Source organism: Falco punctatus (assembly GCF_963210335.1).
Source record: "Falco punctatus genome assembly, chromosome: 2".
In the NCBI taxonomy this organism is placed as follows: Eukaryota; Metazoa; Chordata; class Aves; order Falconiformes; family Falconidae; genus Falco; species Falco punctatus.
In genome coordinates, this window is record NC_137581.1 from 37,004,253 (window position 1) to 37,027,031 (window position 22,779).

Here is a 22,779-nt window from a genome sequence, read left to right on the forward strand (position 1 = left end):
TTGCAGGTTAAATATAACCAAGGCAGATTGACTTAGACACGATATACTAGCAGAAAGTATTAGTAATTAATATTGCAGACAAGGGATACTTAACAGGCTTTAAGCAGTAAATTACTTTGAAAAATTAACAACTTAAAGAATATTATGCACTTTAAAAACTTTTGGAAAAAATATAGTGTTTAACACATCATTAATTGTACGCTCTGAAAATACATATATTTCATCCAAAGACAGACTTTACACTGTGCAAAATGGAACAATGGAAATTAGATCAATAATGTTTTTAACTACATGGGATCACATCTCTTTATAAGATGTCCTTAACCTTGAAAATAGTACAGGAAAAGGCAAAAAATGAAACATTAGGAAGATACATGCCTGCACTAAAGACATTAAAAATTTTATAGGCAACATTTACTGTATCCTAGGGATTGTCAGTGTACTGGCTGCAAATGAGGTTCGCTGGCCAGACGTCATGTGTGTGACAGAAATTCTGGTATGGAAAAGGCAATCCCACCATCTCTGTTCTGTTTGTACTAATCTAAGGCCATATGTTTAACAGTGTACACATTTTATACTCACATCTGCTGCTGCCATGTCCCTTTTGTCCCTATTTCTCACCAAGGCACAAAAAGCATTGCAAACAAGAACAAAGGACATGCTGCTAATGGTGAGTCCAGGTCAGTAGTAAACTAACTCTGTTTTGCTTTGTTTCTTCAAATTATAAACTTTGCCTCCAATGCTATTACTGCATTCCTGCTAGTTTCTGTGCAATTAAATTTTACACAAAGAAAGATCCATTAGTGTCTGCCTTTGACAGAAAATTTCAAATTTAGAAATTTGAATAAGCCTCACATTTCCTAAGATCACCTGGCTTTAATTAGTATTCCATGAGCCAAATAGATGAGTCTCTTATAAGTAGACAGTGAAGTAAAATAGTAGTGTTCCATAACGGAAATGCATTTCTTTGATCCTAAAGTCTAGTGAACAATGAAACATCTTATTTTTATTTTTCCCTTTTCTTAGAGTTTAATGGGAATTAGACCTTCACGTCTATTAAACAATACTTTAAATTAGGAAGTTCTATTGATTAACTGAACCAATAAGCCTCAGTCTTCATGTAACAATTGAAATCTTCTCAATGTCTACTTACAGAGAATCTCATGAGTCTTGAGGAAATTAAGGTTTGTTAAAGGGCTTCTATTAATTCAGTCTGATTACCATTGCATCTTATAATCAGCCTCATATTTTAGTATGAATAACATGCAATTTCAGAGACTGTGAAACAGTATTTGGTTTGTACATCTTTATCAACATCAATCCAAGCTGCAAGTTACTTTTTAAATAGTACAATTTGGTTTAAATGCATCTTATAAAATGTGAATTTCTCATTTCTGTATTCTAGCTAATTTGACTTTCAGACAAACTATCATTTGGAGAATTTGTAAATACTGGAAACACAGAGGGACTCTCATAGTGTACTGATCCTGCCATTATAAAATGGTCTGTGAACTAACAAGAGCGTGGAAGGTTGTTGTTCCTTTTCACCATGTCTTCTTACACCTCTAAATAGAGCATTTTAATGCATATCTTCTGTAGGATAATATGTTAAAGCTACTGTACATTTTTAAGAGGCTGTTAGACACTGATTTCCCATAGACTGTAATCAGCTCTTCGAAATTGTAGTGTTTGTGACAGAATAAACTCCATTAACTTGTTTTATTAGTACTGTGTGCAGTCAGGAGGAGCAGTGCTGCAGAACACGATGAAATGACTAACAGTCTTCATCAGTGCACAGCAGAATGTTTTCTCCTTACACAGGGTATATAATTATTGCTCACATAAACAGGTAGATATTTTTTTTTCTTATTTCTCAGGTAATACTGGGGAATCTAAGACTCTTTTTCATGGGAGGAATAAAAAATAAATTAAGCTTCTCTCCCCCTTCAGTCCAATTTGTTACCATGCTGCTTCTGTAATTTTTGCCTATGTTTCAGAGGATGATCCATCAAATAAAAAAAACAATTCTAATTGGTTACTATAATGACAAAGCAGTTCAACAAAGCCAAAGGAGCTTGAGCAAGGGAAGATTTACTGACCAGCTGACTCCCAGAGGCCCATTAGTCAAATTTTGACAGCTTGTACACAAGGTAAGCTGCCAAGCAGAGTAAATGAAGGCAGAATGAATCCAGCAGAAGAAAGTATAGTTTACCTTATGTAAGTAAATGTAAGACAGATATCACAGAGTCACTGTATATTTCGGAAGCAGGTATTCTGTACTGTAGATGGCACAGTTGCCAGTACTTATCTGAAGATAGAGGTATTATCCTCTGGAATAACTCCTACAGCATTAACCACTTCAGAAATATAAATGACTTTTTCTCTTCTCCTTTGCCTCCATTTTCTGCTGGCTTTTTGCTTTGCCCATTTAAGATGAAAGTCAGGTTCTGAGCTGACTAGCTGCATGGGACTCCCAGTATAAACTTCAAGCATATTACATTTTAGCCTAACAAAATATAGGAAACATGAAGCTGAGCAATCACAAAGGAAATGATTGAAAGGAAGAGTCAGTACAGATGCAGAATGATGAGAAGCAAGGAAAAAAAAACATTAAAATCCAATCCAGTCTATTTTTGCTAGCAAAAAACCCGAGTTTATGATTTGCAGATTGAATATAACTAAAGAAAAAGGTATTTTTCATACAATGGTTTATATATTCGCCCTTCTACTGAATAGGAGTTCCTTTTATGTTATAGCAGTGTCTGTTCATGCTATTATAGTTGAGGGGCTGTCAGCATTTTCATTATATAACCCCCTATATTCAGAGGCTTGTAATTTGGTCATAGAAATTCACAGCATGCTGAAACTTGAAATAAGATTTTAGTCTGAAAGTGATTTTTTTAATGCATTCTAAAAATATATAAAATCATTAGTCCAATTTTAAACTAATAAAAATGAAAATTCTCATATTTGCCGTCATCTTATTCAGCTTTTGTGTTACACATTGTATTCCTTTCAATACCAATAGTTCTGGCATTCTACAGCACATACACATCTACCAATAGATACATGTATTCCTCAGTAAAAATAAAAATCTCACTGCTGGAAAAAAAAAAAAAAAAAGAAGAAGAAGAAACACAAACAATGTGCATGCCTAACAGCTACTTATTCTAATTTTCAGTAGATGTTTCAGGCTGTGGATCCATAATATGCAAATGCATATATTAATGCCAGTATTCTGAAGGTCGGAATGAAGTATAAGTTAAACCTACAAAGGTCAGAAATTAAGTGTTATGGCTGAAACTCTGTCCTGAAAGGACAAGAACATCCATTTCACTCGGTACAATAATGTGAAAGTTCACAAGGTAAAGATCCTGGCTCACCAGGCATAAACTCTGAAAAGCATTTGAAAATTATGCTTTCAGAGCCACACAGCTGGAAGAGGGTTTCTTGTTGCAGAATAACATCTTTATAATACAGACAACATGGGAAGAAGTACAACATATTAGATGTTAACCTACGTTAACATTTGATAATTATCCTTCTGACAAAGAGAACATCTAACTTGAGAAGACCAAAATATTTCAGGTGAACAAACCTGTGTCTTACACCTGAACTTTTCTGCCTTTCTTCTTTTTTTTTCCATACCCAATCTTTTCTCTTGTCTTCCTCTGAAAAGAAAAGAAAAAAAAAAAGTTAAATCTATTAAATTTTCCTTCAGCCCTTCTGAAGTGCATTGGTGTGCTTTCCACCACTGCTAAACTTGTCGCTTTTCACTGCTATTGCCAAAACATGACTCTCTCACCTGTTGCTACTATTCTGAATGCTTATAGTCCCATGACCCAAATTCCCTTGCCATCATCTTCAGCTCAACAGGGTCTTGAAATGTATTCTCTGAAACAGTACCAGTATCATCTTTGGTTTGTGTATTCTGTTATAAACCATACTGAACATCTATTTCAAATTACCTATTGCTGAAAATACTTCCATTTAGGACTATTTAGGGAAGACTGACACAGTAATAGACACATTTGTACAGTGAAAACAAACTGGTTCAACTGATGTTGAATGCTTCAGGTGACATATAAGTAACTTAAAAAAAGGAGATAATGGTGAATGTAGCTTCTCCACTTAAGAGAGCTATCCCCCTTGAAAGAAACCACAAATCTGTAAGTCTGAGCACATTCCCAGAGGAAGGGCAGATCTGGATAGAAATATTTCCTCTTTAGAAGTGCACAGGAACAAAAAATTATTTAAAAAAAAAAATCAAGCTACTGGCACCTCATGTTAAAAATCAGCATTGGTTCTTTCACTGCAAGTGATTTAGTAGATCCAACTGTGATGCAATGGTAGGTAGAGAGACTACCTTACCTGCACTTGTGCACATTACTGAGCATCACTTTCATGTGGACTTTTGAATTGTGTATGTGTTCTTTTTCTCTTGTGGTTCCCCATCTCAAACCTGCTCTCAGACCGCACTCAGATCTATAGGGATCATGTTTTCTGATTTTGCTAGTGTTCCTTTGCACTATCCTCTTCTCACTTCTTCCACTACTGGAAGGAAGTGAAGAAAGGAAGGACCACTTCCTCCCTGCTGGAACAAGGGAACCATTGGTACTGGTCCAGTTGGAAGAATTGTTACTTGAGAGGTTAATATATTACAAAGCACTTTGAAGACAAAAACAAGATCTTGCAGACAAAGACAAAATCTCTGAGATTTTGCTCTGCAAATCTGGAAATCATTCAGTTCACACGCAGCATCATGTCCATCATGACACCTGTCAGTTTTACCAACCTTTCCACCCAGGCCTTTTGTGAGAAGTTGGAATGCTTTCTGTTTTGCCAAGGGGGGGACAGCTCTTTCTCAGAGCTTTTTTTCCTGCCTTTGTGCTGTCTCTTCCCTAACCTTTTCTACCTTGGCCCTGACAGTCTATAGGGTGACTGTGAAAGGCTCTTTTCCCAGTTACAGCACTGTTGACCTGAGATAGCAAGAACCATAGAACTGCAGAATGCTTTAGGTTGGAATGGATATTTGGAATTTTCTGGTACAAACATTCTTCCCCAAATGGGTAATATAATGCCAGATCAGGGCCATGTGCAGCTGTGTTTTGAGTATCTGCAAGACCAGAGCTTCCTTAGGCCCTCTGGGAATCCTGTTCTAGTCTCTGATTGCCCTTACTGTGAAAAGCTTTTTCTTTACACTCAGGGAAACTTAGAAGCAACTTTTGTCTGTTGCAACTTGTCCTTTTATTAGGCATTTCTATGAAGTGCATGGCTACAGTGATGAAAGGTCACACTATATCTCTACCTCGATTGAGAACTCAATTGAGATCTCAATCGAGATCTAGATATATAGACATATATAGGTATACAGATATCATATTTTCACCCTTGGAAACAGCAATTAGACTCACACACTTACATTCTTCTTCCTAATCCTGGACAAACATAGCTCCCTCAGCTTCACCTGCTGCATCATATGCTTCAGCTCCTTAACCACCCCTGCATTTTAGTGGTCCTCTGTTGCAATCTCGCCATCTCATTAATGTCTTTCTTTTACTGAAAATACCATTTTACATCTACTTCCTTGTACAATGTGGTTGGGTATCTTGGATGTCCTGACTCTGATTCCAGGAGTACAGTGCAGAGTCACCTGGGCTACTGGAAGGCACTGGCCCTGGACCAGGAAAGCTATTTCACTGGAACTGTCTGCCTCACTGTCTGTAATGCAAAACATACTTCAATTGAAAATAACTATTGCCTTAAAGAATGAACAACAGAGAAGAGCTTCACATTGAAATAGAAATAAGGCAACCGCTGCTGACCTCTGTGTGAAACATTTTAAGGCCAAAAGTCAGATTACGTATTAGCTGACAGTACTGATAGTGCTTTCAAGAGTATATAAAGTGGAATATTCCTGGTGACATTCATATGAGAAATATATCGAGTTTCATTCAACTTAAAGTGTCAGCAAACATGATTCTCTCACCCATATACAATATTCTGTTGAAAATTTACAGAATTAAAAAATACACATAAATAATCTGCCTTTTTATGTAGTGTTTTCAAGAAGTTCTAAAAAAAAAAATAATCACAACTGCTTTCAGAGAAAAATAGCTTGAGTCACCCCTCTTAAAATTCACTAGTCATAGTGAGATTTTCATGCTATTAAATGGATGACTGAATGTTTCGCTATCACTAGCTGATGCCTTGATGGTATGCTGTTTCATTTCCTACAAAGTGTACGCAAGGATCTCTCAGCCATAGGTCCTGACCGACCAGAGGTGCCCCATGAATGCACAGATGCAGTAACAGAGTTAATAGAGCTGAATGTGTTTGCAGAGTAATTTCTGGAACTACATGGATGGAGTAGAAGAATCTTGACTGACTTTTTTTTCAGAAGTCTGCCCCTCAAACGGTGAATCACTACCTTTTGTAACAGCTGAAAATGGAATATAGATTTCATGGCCCCCCTATAGACAGAACTATACTATGACTAGTTCAATGAACTTTAGAACTTAAATGTTCAAGCTAGTCACATTAAACTTTGGTATCCGTTTCCTCTTGTACAATGATACTGTATTTCAGTGACCATCACCTGTAACAGAATTAATTTTCCTTTACAACACAGGATCAAAATAAATAAAATCTCATCTCTGACATTTCCAATGAAATATTCAGCATTGCCATGTGCAGTGTTACATGGCAGCTCACCTTTACATAAAATTTACGCAGGTTTATTTTAAACACTTAAAATTCAGACATTGAACTTTGACAGTATTTGAAAAGTTACTTAAGTTACCAACTTAAAATAAAATGTCAGTGTTACCAGTTTCAGAAAGATTAGGCTTGATAGGATCAAAAATGCAGAAGTACACGATTATTTACATCCAGAATTTTGGGTTAATTCAAAAATGAATAAGTAATTTGTGAAAAATCAGGAAGAAAGTCTTGTAGGAGTACATTGCAGATGAATATCTCACCAGATTCCAGGTCAGTGATGGAATTTATGGGTCTAGTCTCCAATGATCATCCTAACTGTAGCACACTGCCATAATTGAATTTTCTAAAAATGACTGAATGAAATAATTTTGAAACTTGTACTATTACCCCACAATAATGGAAGAAAACAAGAATGAAACCAGTATAATGACCTCCAAAGTATGTTGGTTATGCTATGGTAAATACCTTTTATTTGTGGATGTATTGATTACACTGCCAAAATAAATTGACTTGCATGAATACATTCTGGGAAACAAGAATTTAAATTTATAGTCTAGATCTTCAGCTGATGAATATGGATAAAAGCTCATTGATTGCATCTAATTCTCATCAGCTAAGGCTTTGACCCTCCATATTCACTGTATTGAAGGCATAATTTCCTATTCCTAAAAAAACCTCCAAAATAAAAAAGACACGCTCTGCTACAGATTCCAGCTATTCCTTATATGTTAAATCAAAATCAAGGTCAAATAAAGCTTGAAGTACAACCACATTGTATTGCAGATACAATCATGCAGGCAAATTTGGAATGATGATTCATTTCAGTTGATTTCTGATTCCACTATTTCAGTCTACATCTACAAATGAGAAAAAGTTATTTAAAGGTAGTACTCCTGTGTCCAAGGAATTTACCCAATTATTAATCAAATACTTGATACTGTTGCTCCTTTTTCTGTTGAATAATATCTTCTTCATTGAGTAATCCAATTATATCCAAAAGGAGGAAGTTAGTGACCTGAACTAAAGATGGAAGGAATTTACTTTTATTACTTGAGTAAACTGTTTTGAGTCCTATGTTTTACTAATGCAGCATAACTGCAGACAAATGCAGCTGTTGGTAGTTATTTGGTAATCACTCATGCAGCTGTGGATAGCAAAGCTCTTTTTACTAAAACCAATTAAGACCCATCAAGGCTAGTTTTAATATCTGTCCATGTTTCTGTATATTTCGGAGTGTAGCTGGGATAGGAATCTTAAATTTCTTAGTAAAAACCTTTGTTCTTACACTCATCTCTATGATGTGGTAAAGCTTCCTCTCGTGCAAGAAAATGAAATTCACCATACTGAGGCAGGCCCACTGTGACACTTCTAGCAAATACTTCATTTCTTTAGACTTGAAAATAAAACTCTTAAGGAAAAACCTACCTGTCTGTGCAATTTGAATTCCAAGTTTCTTTCCTTGTAAATAAGCTTCCAGGCTTGGTCTGCTCCTCTTAGGTTTCAGTGTGTTTCCTTGAAACAGTCATATGGCGTTTTTATTACAGGTCCAGATGCAGATATGGAGTTTGGGAACTTTATGTAAAACTAAGGCATAATCAAGATTAATAAAATATAATAAGCAGCCAGTTAGTCTTGTAGATGCTTGTATTTTTTTGAGATTGATTATTCAAATGTTCAATGTTTTTCTATCACCATGTCTAATTTTTTCCCCCACTATTTGAAAGATACTTTTTCTATCCAAGTACCTTATTGTTCACTTTTGTGCCTAAGTCCTTCTGGCATCACTTAATTTGTTAGACATACTCAGAGCTTCTTAACATAGCAACAACATTGATCAGCTTCATCCAGGCAGTTTTATACAGCCAGGGAACAGCCAAAATTTCAGTTAAATGCTTAGAGATTGTACCACTTTCACAAGGAAAGACAAGTATTTCAGCCCTTTTTAGCCAAAAAGAATTCAAATCTATGCTATCCACCCTAGAATAAAGAACATAACTGTTTGAAGAAGCTAGATTGAAGTGGTGGTACATCTTCTCTGCTTCTGCTGCCTCAGGAGAGTGTACTTCATGTCAGGAATACGAATTCTAAGTGGCCAGAGAAGCACAGAAGGGACAGAACATAAGACGGAGAAGGGAACATTATTCTTTAGCCTAAATAAAGTGGGCAATCAACAGGGCTGGAAAGAAATCCACATTCTGGCTTCCACTCCTTTTTATGGACTTTTTATGACTGCACTATAGGATAATTAGGCAAAATGTACAGAAAGTGTTATCAGTGCAATCAAGAGTTTTCTCAGTCTCACTCAGTTCTGACATCAAAGGCAAAGTGGCCTCTAGTTAGCAGCTTCCAGTCATTAAATCTTAAATCTTCTCCCACATGACGCCACAGTTTCAAGGCAGGGGGAAGTAAGTGGCTGTAGTGTTTTGGAACAGTATCATGCTCCTACAGAGAAACCCAGACAGCATCCTGGGATGTATGATGAGGAGTGCAGTATGAAAAGTATGTGAAGTAGCCTTCAGTTTTACATGAGTCCAAGCTCCGAATGGAGAACTTATGTTTACTGGGGCACACTGGAATTCAGGAAGGATATGAAGCACTTGAAAAGCAACTGGAGAGGAGGGAGTAAGGGGCAGCAGAAATGATTAGACAGCTAAAACCACATGATCTGTAGTGGAAGATTGAGGCTGATTGTTTCTGCAAAAAGAATACCGTGGAAGACCCGATAACAGCCTTCAAATATGAGAACAGGCCAAAAAACAATGAGTTTAAATTGTACCTCGGGAAATATAGATTAGACTGTAGGAAAAGTTTTCTAAATGCCAGGATAGTCGATCAGTGCAATACACTGCCTAGGAAGTTGTAGGATCTCCATCACCAAAGATTTTTCATTAGCAGATTAAGCAAAAGTTGAAGAGACAGTTGACCCCAGCTGTGAGGTAGTACAATGGACTAGATGACTTAATGGTGTTCATTCTGGATCAATTTATATTATTTTGATCAGATGTGATTCACTTGTGATTTGGGACTGAGTTAAAAACAGCTGGGATTTTTTTTTCCCCCATAAACAAACTGAGGCCTTGGATTAAGACCCAAATATGAAGATGACTATATCTAAACCATGCAATCAATGTTTGAAAGGTTTTGCTATTTCTAACCCAACATTTTTTGCTACTGGCATTTACAGACATAGAAAAAGTAAGAAGCATAACTGGGTTTTTTGTTTGTTGTTCTGTAAAATGTTCCTGCCCACTGAAAAGAAAGAAGTATTCACATCTTTTTTTTTTTCGATTTTTTTCAATTATTTTCTGCAGCAAACCTTCTTTACTTCCTCTGTTGCTAGCGCCATCAAATCATGGAATCATAGAATCATTTGGGTTAGAATGAAGTGAACAAGTAATATTCATGCAAAAGCAAACAAAATAAATGAGTCAGGTAATTACAAAAAGAACACTGACCTATTAAAACTTGGTCTGATATTCAAGAATTTTCAACACTATAGTATTGTTATTAAAAATAGAATAATCATGACAAGTATGAATTAGAATTTGCATATGTGAGTAAGAATGCACTTAATTACAAATTACATTCTGCAAATTATTTAGAAGCTGTAAATCAAAGCAACAAAGAGGAAAGATTCAGGGAGTAAAGATTCTGAAGAATTTTCTAATGCAGATGTTCTTAAGGAACAACGTATTGGAGGTGTTGCAAATGATTTAAAAGAGCAAATAAAGTTTAGAAGTACTAAAGTTTGACATACAGGCATTTAGTATAGGTAATGGAACATTATCTCAATTAGATCAGAATGGATTTTTATATGTAGAAGTACATGTGTTAAAATATTATGTCACTTGAAGCCAAAATAGCATATGCAAATGAGGAAGTCAACTAGCAAACTGCAGGTGTAATAAATTTCATGGATTGTGCAATTTTCATGCAGATTTTTTTTTTCAGCTGCTGTCAACACTGTTGTTTAAATGCTTGTGCAGAGCAGCCCCTGCTTTGCAGTGCTGAGTCAGCACTCCGGCCCCTTCCATCTCACTGCTGGCCCAAACAGGCTGAAGGAGCTCACTGCCACGCTGAAACCCTGTCCCCCTGAAGCCCTGATGGGCTGCAGGGAGAAAAACAAGTGAAGGGCAAAAGGGAGAAATGTGAATCCTGAAGGTGTTGCAGTGCTAAATGCAGAGAGTAGGACACCAGAGTGGATATAAGGGTTTGAAAGGAGGGGAAAGGAAGGAGATGCGGAGACACAAGAGAAAGGAGAGGTTTGATGCAGCTGGTCAGCTAGAACTTCCCTTCACTACAGAGGAGCTACTAAGGACTTCACGGAGCATGCATTTCCCAGGTGCAAGCCAAAGCATAGAGAGAATAAGGAAGAATGAGCAAAGTCAGCATTTGAAAAGGTGACCAGAAAGAGAACTGAGAAACAGCTATTAAAAAAAAAAAAAAAAAAGCAATTTGAGGGAAAAAAAACCACAAAACCAAAATCCACAGATTTTTGCTTGTTTGTTTTAAAGCAGGGAATGGTCATTCCCTAGTAGAAGGAGGAATCTCTCAAATTTTTTGATCATCTGAAGGAACAAGAAAAGTAATTATTTCACCACCATTTGCTATTCACTGTCTCAAAGTCGTTTCCAGAGTACAAGATTTTTGCATGGCAGTCCATTGACACCCTGAATTTAGGTATACTTAGGTTCTTCATTCTGTAACTGCTGCACCTACAAATGCCTTGTAGTATTGCTTGACCTCATGGACATTTATTGCTCACATGTGTCATTATAGACAACCACCCAAATATTGACTCTGCCCAGAATGGACCGCTCAGATTAAAATGTAGCTAATGTCTTAAGGTAGAGGTAGTAGACATTTCCCTAAAGATAATTAAATAGAACAATTTGCCTTGTGTTACCATGGGAACTAGATGACAAATAATGTGATTATTCCTACTTAATAATGAATATTTTCAGTATTTTTCAGTAGTTGCTCTTTGATATGTCTGTACAGTAGATAACTGGATGAAAGTTCACAACCTAGTACTACTACATTTCTATTATTTATTATTGTTACCAGCATTTAAACAAGATGTCCAGATTGCACTTCACTTGCAAAACTTTCAGAGGTGATCTTTACAAGACAGGTACATAAAGCAATAACACTTGGACAAAGCCAGGAAAAATATTCGTTTAGCATTTTGACTGGGCTCTTGGTTCTCTTGCTATAGAGCATACACAGCCTCGAGGGTGTTCTTGAATGTTATCTCTGCAGCCGAGTGATTTTTGGAGGTCTCACTGAATACAAGAGTCACAACCTAGAGTCCATTCGTATCTGTTTTAATAAAAAATGACAATGAACTGTGCAATCCTCCATTGTCCCCTCAAGCAAAATGAAGGTGAATGTCACTCCTCTCTGTACAGACATGTCTAATTGCAGTATTAGGGTCTAGAGCATGAAAATTCACTCCACTGAGAGTTTTAACTAAGTCTGTGGGAGTGCTGTAGTTCAGTCTGTACTTCCCCAGCTTTAATGAGTTTTATGAAAACCACCGATGAGATTTTTGCTGTTAGAAACTGGACTGTGCATACTGCTTATAGCTCAGCTTCATAACAGGTCATTCAAACAGTTGTTTATTTCCACATAACAGAAGTTCTTTTTGTCCAGCTCCCAGGAAAACACAGATACCTCGCAGAGTAAGTGATACACTGAATGATGGGACCAAGTGCACATTCAGCAAGTTTACAGGCAGCAGAGGTTTGGAAGGAGTGGTTGATACAGGAGGCAGTTTTGCTGTCTTTCAAAGACACCTCAAGAGGCTGGAGAAATGACAAACAGGAACCTCATGAAGTTCAGCAAAGGGGAGTGCCAAGTCCTGCACCTGGGGAAGAATAACCTCATGCTGCCGGACATTAGTGTACAGCTAGCCACCCACACTCCCCATCAAATAACATTTATGGGCAGATAGCTTCTGTATGATAATTGTACTAATCCTTCTTCAACTTAACAGTCACTTCTTCTAACCCTACAGCTGTGGGGTGCCATCAGTCCTTGGGATCAAGTGGAGAATTACAAAAATCACCTTTTTGGAGGGAAGTCTGTATCTTTTCATACTGTGGTGCTGCAAGAAATCTGAAGTAGACTCTGTCTTGAGTTGCCACCTCTAACAGACTTGAGAGAGCAATTAGTGGGGTGGCAAGATTTCATCTCCATGGTTGTCCCAACAGAGAGCAGCGTGGCTTCTAACCTGTTGTTGATCTAATCTTACCTGAAGATCACATCGAGTAGCAGCTCACCTTTGGCTCCCAGACCCCTCTGGGCTCAGAACTGCTGCAAACATTGGGATGCTTTAGGGCTGCATATGCCATTTCTTCAACCAAAAATAGGCATGACCACCAGGAAAGTAAACCTCACAGGACATGGTTCTAAGCAGTCAAGAAGGGGCTTAATACTCACTTGGGAGTTAGAGTAAGTGGAAGGAGGAAAGTTTTAGAGCTCCAGATATTACTTCCAAGCCTGTTTTCTTTTTCTTTCTTTCTCTCTTTCTCCCTTTCTCCCTTTCTCTTTCTCTCTTTCTCTCTTTTTTCTTTCTTTCTTTCTTTCTTTCTTTCTTTCTTTCTTCTTTCTTTTCTTTCTTTCTTTCTTTCTTTCTTTCTTTCTTCTTTCTTTCTTTCCTTCTTTCTTTCTTTCTTTCTTCTTTCTTTCTTTCTTTCTTTCTTTCTTTCTTTCTTTCTTTCTTTCTTTCTTTCTTTCTTTCTTTCTTTCTTTCTTTTTCTTCCTTCCTTCCTTCCTTCCTTCCTTCCTTCCTTCTTTCTTCCTTTCCTTCTTTCTTTCCTTCTTTCCTTCTTCCCCACTCCCCCACCCCCCCTTAAATCTAGGAACAGACTAGTGTGAAATGGACATACATTCTGGGTCATTAGGTCTGTCCTGTATAGTAATATCCCTCCCTGCTCTTCTTCCAATTCTAGTACTTACACCTCAGTATAAGGTACAGTTTGCTGCAGCTGGAAGGGTTCATGAATCAAAGTGTTCAGGCCCCTTTCTTCACCAACTCTTTTAATATGCCAGTTACACATATTAGCATTCTTTCGATGTATGTGAGAAAAGACCTTAGGCTCTCCCTAGATGAACAGGACCTAATATGCAGGTCTTTTACTCTCCGGCTGATTAAAAAACAAGGGACGTACACTGCAACCCTAATGTTTGTTTATTTATTAAGATAGCAATTAAAAAAAATAATACTCAAAATCTATACAAGCAGATGAAGTCAGCTTTAAGTTAGGTGCATTTAAGAATGTGTTTCATGAGAAAATGGACATGTTTGCAATGTCCAGTTAAGAATGTGTTTCATGAGACATGGACAATGATATTTGCTTGTTGATATAAACATCTGATAAAAGCTCAAAGAATCTGGAAACTAACACACTGAAGAGAATTCTTCAGCTTGAGATCATAATTTTTACTTGAAGCTTCTTTATTTTTAAAGTATCCAACATTATCTTGACTCAAGCCCAAATACTAAAAATACTTGTCCATAGCTTCACATGCTAGAAATGTCCAGTCTTTATAATCAAGAATTTAAATACATTAATATTGTAGAAAAAGAAGAGACAGCTATTCTCCAACTCTGCTCAGTCTGATTTGCTAATCCAAGAGAAGGAAATTAAATCCAAAAGGCATTTAAAAAAAATTAATCGAGCCTGTTGTCAAGCAGAAAGAAAATCAAGTACCAGCACATCGTTACCGTAGAAATTGTGTGCTACAAGTAAATGAAAAAAGAGAAACCTTAATAAAGGCGCTTGAAAAATGAGCAACAAAGACTTTGCACTTCTTCTGCTTGATGATTCTTTAATTGTTGCAATCCTGCAGTATCACAGCCACCAACTAGAGAAGAGTGTCCCTCTTTTGTCTAATAATTACTGTTTAAGCGGTTAAAGAGATAAGATTATAGAAAGCAGGGACATTGTAATACATTACTTATAAGAGTAATTTGGTCCTTATTTTCTGGGATCTTATTTCCGCTGCAAAGAAATAGCTACTTTTTCCTGTAAATTATTAAAAAAAAAAAAAAAAAAAAAAAAAAAAGAAAGCAAACCCAGACAAACCAGCAAGTAAAACTTCCCCATTTATTGAGCTGTAGGAAACTTCATTGGTGTTACATCTGTCCTCCCTTCTCAATGTCATATTATTCCCTATAGTTCCGTAATGCCCATTAATAGACTTTGATCCAACCTTGCAAAAAGTGTTATAGCCAGATACTAGGGGATGTTCAGACGGACCTCTTTTTAAAAATAATGTTCAAAGTAATAATAAAATGTAAGTGATAAATTGTGGTAGATTATTTGGCAAAAGACTTCTGATAATGCAGATTTCAAAACAAGTACTGAAAAAAGTGCTTTTATTTGATGCATATTTTTTTAATCTATTTCGTTAAAGTGCCCATTTAAGGGAAAGGAACATAGGTGGTCACACTATATAAAGTTTAGGTCAGTAAGAAAGGATTTAGGTGCCTAAATCCTGCCACATCAGTGAAAGACAGAGGCATTTTTGGCTCCTCCAGAGACTGTGGAGAGCAATAGAAAACAGATTAATTTTACCTAACTTTAGACTCATGACACCGCCTTCATTAAGTTCTTAGGTGGGATTAATTGTCTTTTGAACATGTGTGTTTCTCTCATTGATTATGAAGGGAGTATAGTGAAACAAGGCAACTTTGGTCCTTCAGTCAGCTGTCTTAGAGTAGGTGGGATGATTAGACCTTGATGCATTCATAATTTCATGAAGAAAGTACTGTGAAAGGAAAGCGAGTCAGGCTGAGTGCTGGAGCCACACAGCTTCACTGTGGATGGATCTAACACCCACCGCTTGATCTGGTTTGGACCGCTCCAGCTAGCTTCTTCCAACTAGCTGGAGTGGACCAGCATTACCACATGGATCATGAGTCAGCTGGTGCTCACTGGCCTCAGAGCCAGTGGCCAGCCCCTGGCTCTGTTTTATTCAGCACAAGGACTAAAACTCAGAGTATTTAATAGTTTAACTGCTGTCAGATTTGGAAGTCTCTTTTTCTGAATCCCTTTTATACCTCTCTGTCCATCTCAGTTGAGAGTCCAGGGAGCCTGAGAAACAGGTTTCTAACTTATCATCTTAGTTCAGCATCTAAAGTTGGTGATATTGGTAACACCCAGGCCAGATATGACTGCAGCTCCCGAAGGCATCTGAATGTTAAATTTTAACCGAGATATTACATACAGTATAACTAATGTTGAGTACAGCACAGCAGTAGACTTCAGACTGGAAACAAGACAAGTGCTTGAGCACATTCAGGTCTGTTTTACCAAAGTCAGTTTAAATTTAGAGCAAGGATGTCCCCACAGTTGCAGCAGCAGCAGTGACGCACCTTAAATTTCAGTACTCTGTTTTATGCAAGCAGCAAGTGAAATTCACAGAATTCAGCCAAATAGAAGAGACAAGAATGGAATGCAGAAACCCCCAGCCTGCCTGCCCCTTTGTAGATGGTATGCATTTCCTGCGATACAGCTTCATGACAGGTGAAAAAGAGCACATCATTTTCATTTACGAGTGACTGTAATCAGAGGACACTGCAAATAGCCGAACATGCTGTTTGCACACTGAGTGTTCCCATGGTGTTGCAGTCACTGTCAAACCATGTTTTTTTGTATTTTATAAAGAGGAAAACTTTAAGAAAAAAAAAAAAAAGTAACATTAGATATCCAAGGATAGAAAGCTTCTCATGCTCAGTTCCAAAATTATACAGCACCTTCTACACCCCAGAGGAAGGGGGCTGGGACAAGAAAGCTTAGTGGTAAATGTGTGCAGTGCTCACCTGGGATCTCTTCCAGATGAAAATATATGTACCCAGCATAAATGATAGTTAATGTTGTTGCTATGTGCTTAAAACAGAAAATATCAGCCATTCATAGATCTTTTATTATCAGTCAGATTCTTTTGACAATTTTCAATTATGTTTCTGAATTTTTATTATATGTTAATGGACTATATTAATTAAAGCAGACTGCAATGCACTAATAAAAATTAATTCAACCCAGGGTGCCTTAAAGTGAGATTTTATGAGAGCTTAAATTCTCCATGGATCTCTAATTTGCATTTGCAGCAGAGGGAATTGTACTTCTCGACGGTTCTACTTGGCATTCTCACCCAAAGCATGGGACCAGGATGGGAGAGATGATGAGAGACTAGGGTGAAAAACGACAGTGTCCTGAGGTGTTAAGAGAGGCAGAAGCTTTCATTGGTCTCAGTGGTTTTACACATGTAACCCATCTGATAATATATACAGTTTTTAGAAAGCAGAGCACAAAATCTAATAGAATGTGCAATCAGTTATTGGTGAAGAGCATTAGCTCAGTAATAAACACACTCTGAATATACCTGCTCCCCCTGGGAAATAGCCTCTGGTGTTGTTAGTCCTTTTGTCATTCATGAGTAATATGTATTTAACAGAAATCTTAGAACAGGAAATGAAAAACTGAAGATGATAAATCTGTTTCACTTAGACAATAATCATATAACACTGTGGCCATTTAGTTTAATTTATAGACACTGTTCCCCCTGGAAATCTTAGGTACAAGAATTTTTTAAAAAGGGCAGGGGAGGGAGATGGGGAGTGAAAAGATAAAAAATTGGTACAAGGCATCTCTTGCCCACTGGAACAGTTAAATGAAAGAAAAACATTAATTAAGATTTCACTGCTGCAAAGCAGTATTTACAGTAGCCAGATGGGAGTTTTTCAGGGGCTCACCCTCAGTTCCTTGCTAGAAGCTCCACAATGAAGCATGAATTGCTGATATTTAACCTGTCAGGCCTCTCTCCCTCTCCACTTTTTTTTTTTTTTTTTTTTTCTTCTTCTTTTTGTTTCTGAAGAGAAGAAACACTTTTGGACACCTGTGGCCACAAGAGATTACTAATCCATAAACATGTTTTTGGTATCTTGCAACCTTCCAACCTGTGGCAATAATTGCAATGGCTGACACATGCTTCTATGACTCTTAAAATGGAATTAAAACTCTCCTTATCTGTGAATACAATACTTATTTTTGTACTGTTTGGATAGTATTCTCTTTGTAGCAGGTACCACTATGTGTCATACTTACATGTCTTGCAAATCCTCTGGTAAGTAACAACATCTAAGTTCTGGGTTCCTTGCAAAAATGTCTTATATAGCTCAGAGTGAAGAATACACTCTTTACTTTTCATGGGATCCTGGGCATCAAGTAAAATTATCAGTTGTTTAAGGGTTTTCATTCTTATTCATGACTAACTCACTTCTAAACATTTTAGGATAGCTGTTCTGCTTAGGTTTGAATAAAATCTAGAAAATGGATTACCATACTAATACCAAGCTAAAAGAGAAGTATTTCCAAACCGCTGCTGGCCTATTAAAAACTGTATACTTTGTAAATAGAAAGATTACAAAATAAACACTGATGTAGCCAAAATTAATCAGCCCACTTTAAAGAACAAACAAACACCAACAAGCCAAAACACACTCAAAAAATCCCCAAAACATTGACTGATGAAAAGAAGGAGGATGTTTTTCTTCTCTTTGTTTGGAAAACATTTTTTGTAACAGTTTCTAAATCAAATTTTCAGCCTTTTTATGTCTTGTTAGGAATGGTGATCCTAGATCTTCTCTGCCATGATCAAATAAAGTTTATGCAAAACAGACTGTCTACAAAAAATTTCATGCATTTATTTGATGTTGTATAATTGGCTAAAAAGAAATTAGATTCAAACACTAAATTCATAGGAAGTGATTTCTTCTTGGAGATCTAATGAAATTTGAATTTTATATATACTCCACATGATTTAATTTGAGATTAAAAAAGATGCAATACCTTTAATGTATTCTAGATATAGCTAGGTATCTGATGCAATAGTCTTGCTCTCTTGCTAAGTTTGTGAGCCCATGTATTAAAGAGAAATCTCCTGCAACTGAAAGGTTCATATGTCCTCCTAAATTCCATGGACACTCCAGAAAAATCTGACAGCACAAAAAACATTGCAGGTTCATTCAAGAAGGTATGGCATACTCCTGTGTGCATCTTAAAACTTCACTGAATTCAGTACCTAGTAAGGTCCAGAACTGGCTGAGAATATGAATCAAATAATTTGCCATAAGTCTCTTAATTACTGGCCAATATAACAATTCAAGAGAAGGATTTATGGAAAAGCATAATTAGGTCTACATCATGTAATTAGCATATACAGACATTTTATTTTGTCATTTCTGTAATTTACATGAACCCTTATAGCCATATTTTATTCTTTAGCTAGCTTCTTCTCAGCTTATTAGCTAAGCCGTTTGATACTTCCAAACCAGATCACATTTTCTTCAATCAAGTAATCAAGAAAACATTTGCCAACAAGTTTCAGTTTTCACTCTTCCTCACAACTTTTTTTTTCTTTCTTCTTTGTTCTTTTTTTTCTCTCTAAAACTGCTTTGTACAAGGAAAATAAAAGCTTACATGCAAACACTTTCTGAAAAATTGCAATCTACTGCTGCATAACATGGAGGCAGAAGATGTAACAGCTGCTATAATTCACAAGCCTAACTTTGTGAACAAGGGAGATCCACAATAAAGTCAGGTTGTCTTTGAGGTCAATGCACTGATTTGCACAACTAAAATTATAGAGACATAAGGAAGCATTCCTTTTTTTACCATAAAATTGCTTGGGTAGAGTGAGATCTACTGAGAGATTTATGTAGAGCCATATCTCTAGCAAGAAGAAAAGAGTGTGCTGTCCTCAGAATGAAAGCCAAGGGGAAAAAAAAAAAAAAGAAAAAATAAGCAGCAGAAAGGACAAAATACCCCATTATTCATGCAAACACTATGTGCTGAAAGGGATTTCCAGAGCTTTCAGCAAGATCTGTAATATAGATATAGATATAGATACAGATATAGATACAGATACAGATACACATACAGATACAGATGTAGATGTAGATATGTATCTATATATTCTGAGCCATAACTCTTTTTTTTTGGCTTATTTAAATAAAGTCCTAATTTGTTTTATTTCTGAAAAATGTTATAATAAGTTGAACATTTTCTCAAACATACAATTTTTGGCAATGTAATCCTGTAACTGATTATTAAGCAATATAATACAGTGGGGATACAAGTTCTTATTTCAAGCTGTAATTTAATTGAACATTGTCATTTGCCACAATATATTGAGACCAAGACCCCTTAAAAGCTTGTACAGAACCTTATCAGAGACCCTGATAAAGGACTTCCTTTCAGAGTTTAGTGCTGGGGCCTTGAGATTCCTTTTCATAAAAAGGAAAAGCAGAAGTGCAAGGGAGTAAGATAAAAGGCACCACCAAAACGTTCATAATATGTTGATGTAGTTTTGCAGATTTGTACTGCACCTTTCATTATATTTTATTTTGTAGTCATCATCTTTTCCACTGTACCTGGTATTTCTTGACAGCATATATAAGGAATGATTTTTTGAAAGACTGATCTTCCTTTGTACCTCCATTTCAGTGGTCACAAAAAATCTACACTTCAAGGTGCTTGATGGCAACTATAAATCAGATCATTTGAGTTGCAAATTCCCTGACTTGCACCACCAATGTATTTGGAAGCACAAAAATACAAGTACAAATTTAGAGGAGTGAAAAGACAGGTCTCAGCTTTTTAGAAGGTATGTCACAGAGAATAAATGTATAATTCCTTTTGTATGACACACAACAATACACACTGCTGCTACAGTTTTGAAGTATTGTCCTTTGAAAATCATCTTCTGATAACTTACACCAGAAATGAACTACACAGAAGCAGAGCCAGGGAGGAAGAGAGAGGTTCCTGAATTAAATCCCTCTTTGTGTCATCTGCTTAAGTGTATAATTAACACTTCTGACGAATGAGGCTTTTTTGGATATTGGTTAGATATTCCTGGGTTTTGTTTTGTTTGATTTTCTACAGGTTATGCACATGAAAATGCATAATTGTAGAAAGATATAAATACAATAATTGAGTTTACTGAATGAAATTCAGCTGAGGTAGCAGGCTGGCAGAACCCTTTCTGCACCAGTTAATCCTCATGTTAGAACAGTGACAGAAGACACTAATGGCATGTCTGTTCAGGATTTGTCACATGCCTGCACAGCCTGGCAAGGGTTCCTATCTGTCGCATGTAGGTATGCATGAAAAATGGCTGTGGGTGGGGTAACAAGATCAGTACTTTTGCAGACATAGCCATATCAGCAAACTAATTTCCAGATGGCTAGAACAGGAATTGTGGATGCCCCCAACAGTGCAGTGATCAGAGCAGTGCATGATCCCATCTGAAAGAAAATTATTTCTAGAACCTGTGAGAGGACTTTCTCCAAGCACATAATTGGCACATATATACAGTAATATGCATAATTAGTAATATACATATGGAACTGGTAGAGTTAATGTTCTAAAGCCCAAAATCATGGCTCTGCATTTTGCCCCTGTCTGTAGAGATAGCTACTCATGTCTAACATTTCAAAGAACAGCACCTTGTCTTACCTAGGCTTTGGGCAAGGATATGAGTTTCAGTATTTTTCAGGGAGTCCTTTGTACCAGTCTTGATCTATAGTTTTCTACTTGCTTCTGATATAGATTAATTGCCAGTCTGCTCTTCATGGAGACAGGGCACTGGGGAGACAGTAAAATCACACATAAATCCCAGTGACAGGAAGGGAAAGGACAGAAGGAACAGAATGCCATACCATCCTGAGAATAGCCAGAAGAGCTGAATTAGAGTAAGGAGGATGACAGTCATTGCTTTCTCTCTGGACCAAAATCTCAGCTATGCCTCCTTTTATTTAGGAACAATACTCCATCTAGTTGTTAAAATGAATGCTGGAAGCTGCTGAGCTCCTCCAGGCTCACTTTGTTTTCTTTACTTAGGGTTTGTGTTGTCCACCTTTATAGTCCCACTTTCTGTTCCTACAGTAACAGTGTTTTATGCCTGAATTATAAAAAGCCTTATTCATATGCAAAGACAAAAAAGCAAGAAATTTGCATTGATACTATGTCTCCAATGATAACAACTTCTGAACACTTTAACTGTCTGAACCAGCTGTATGTAGGTTATTAACATATCCTTCTATACAGCTGTCTAGAAATAGTTTGGCAGTTTTAGAAAAAGCCATGCTTAACTTTTTCCTGAAAATGTTCTTTTAAACAAACTTTTCCTAATATTCATCACGCTGGAATATGAAGCTATATTGAGATGTAGATGGAGCTTTTATCACAGCAAACAGCAGTAGTCTTTTCTGTACCACTGAATTTTTGCTCATTCTTCTTGTATGTATCTATTTTGGCTGTTAGGGACTTGTGCTGTGTATACTATGGGCAGTGCAAACTCATGTATACGTGTACTTTCATACTTTCTTCTGAGTATGTTTGCTTGATTCTTTCATTCCAAGCATCATGATAGTTAATAGACATGAACGAAAATACCATAGGTGTTCATAACTATCATTTTCTGATGTTAATATTTTAAGTCTAACAGTACCTTAGATGACAAAAACACATTGCAGGCTGAGAAAAAAACAATTATTTTTTCCTCTATCAACTGCAAGTTACATGGAGGGATGTTTACAGATTGAAAGCAGAGTATTATGACAGTCCGGGACAACACCATAAATTTGTAATGCATTCTTTTGCTTCTAAATTTTAATCTTAATTCAACCCAGAATGCAAAAGTGAAGAAAATCAAGAAATCTTGTGTTAATTTCAATTTTTATGAATGTCATTGCTTTCCAGTTTGAATTCAGGCTTGGTCTGATATAAGATTTCTTTGCATATGGTCTACTTTGTCTGAGAAGGAGGTTACCCATGCAATTTGGGTTGTGGAGTTGATCTCTGTATGTTCAGCACTGTTCATTAGCCAGGACTTAATGAAATATTGAGACGGTCACAGGCCTTTTGCTCTTGCAGTATAAGCAGAAGCTTCTATCCAGGATGTTTGTTTTTCAGATGCTGTAGGAATGCCACAGGCGTCAGCCACCATGCCCTGCGACAGATCAGCACTTCCATGAAACTG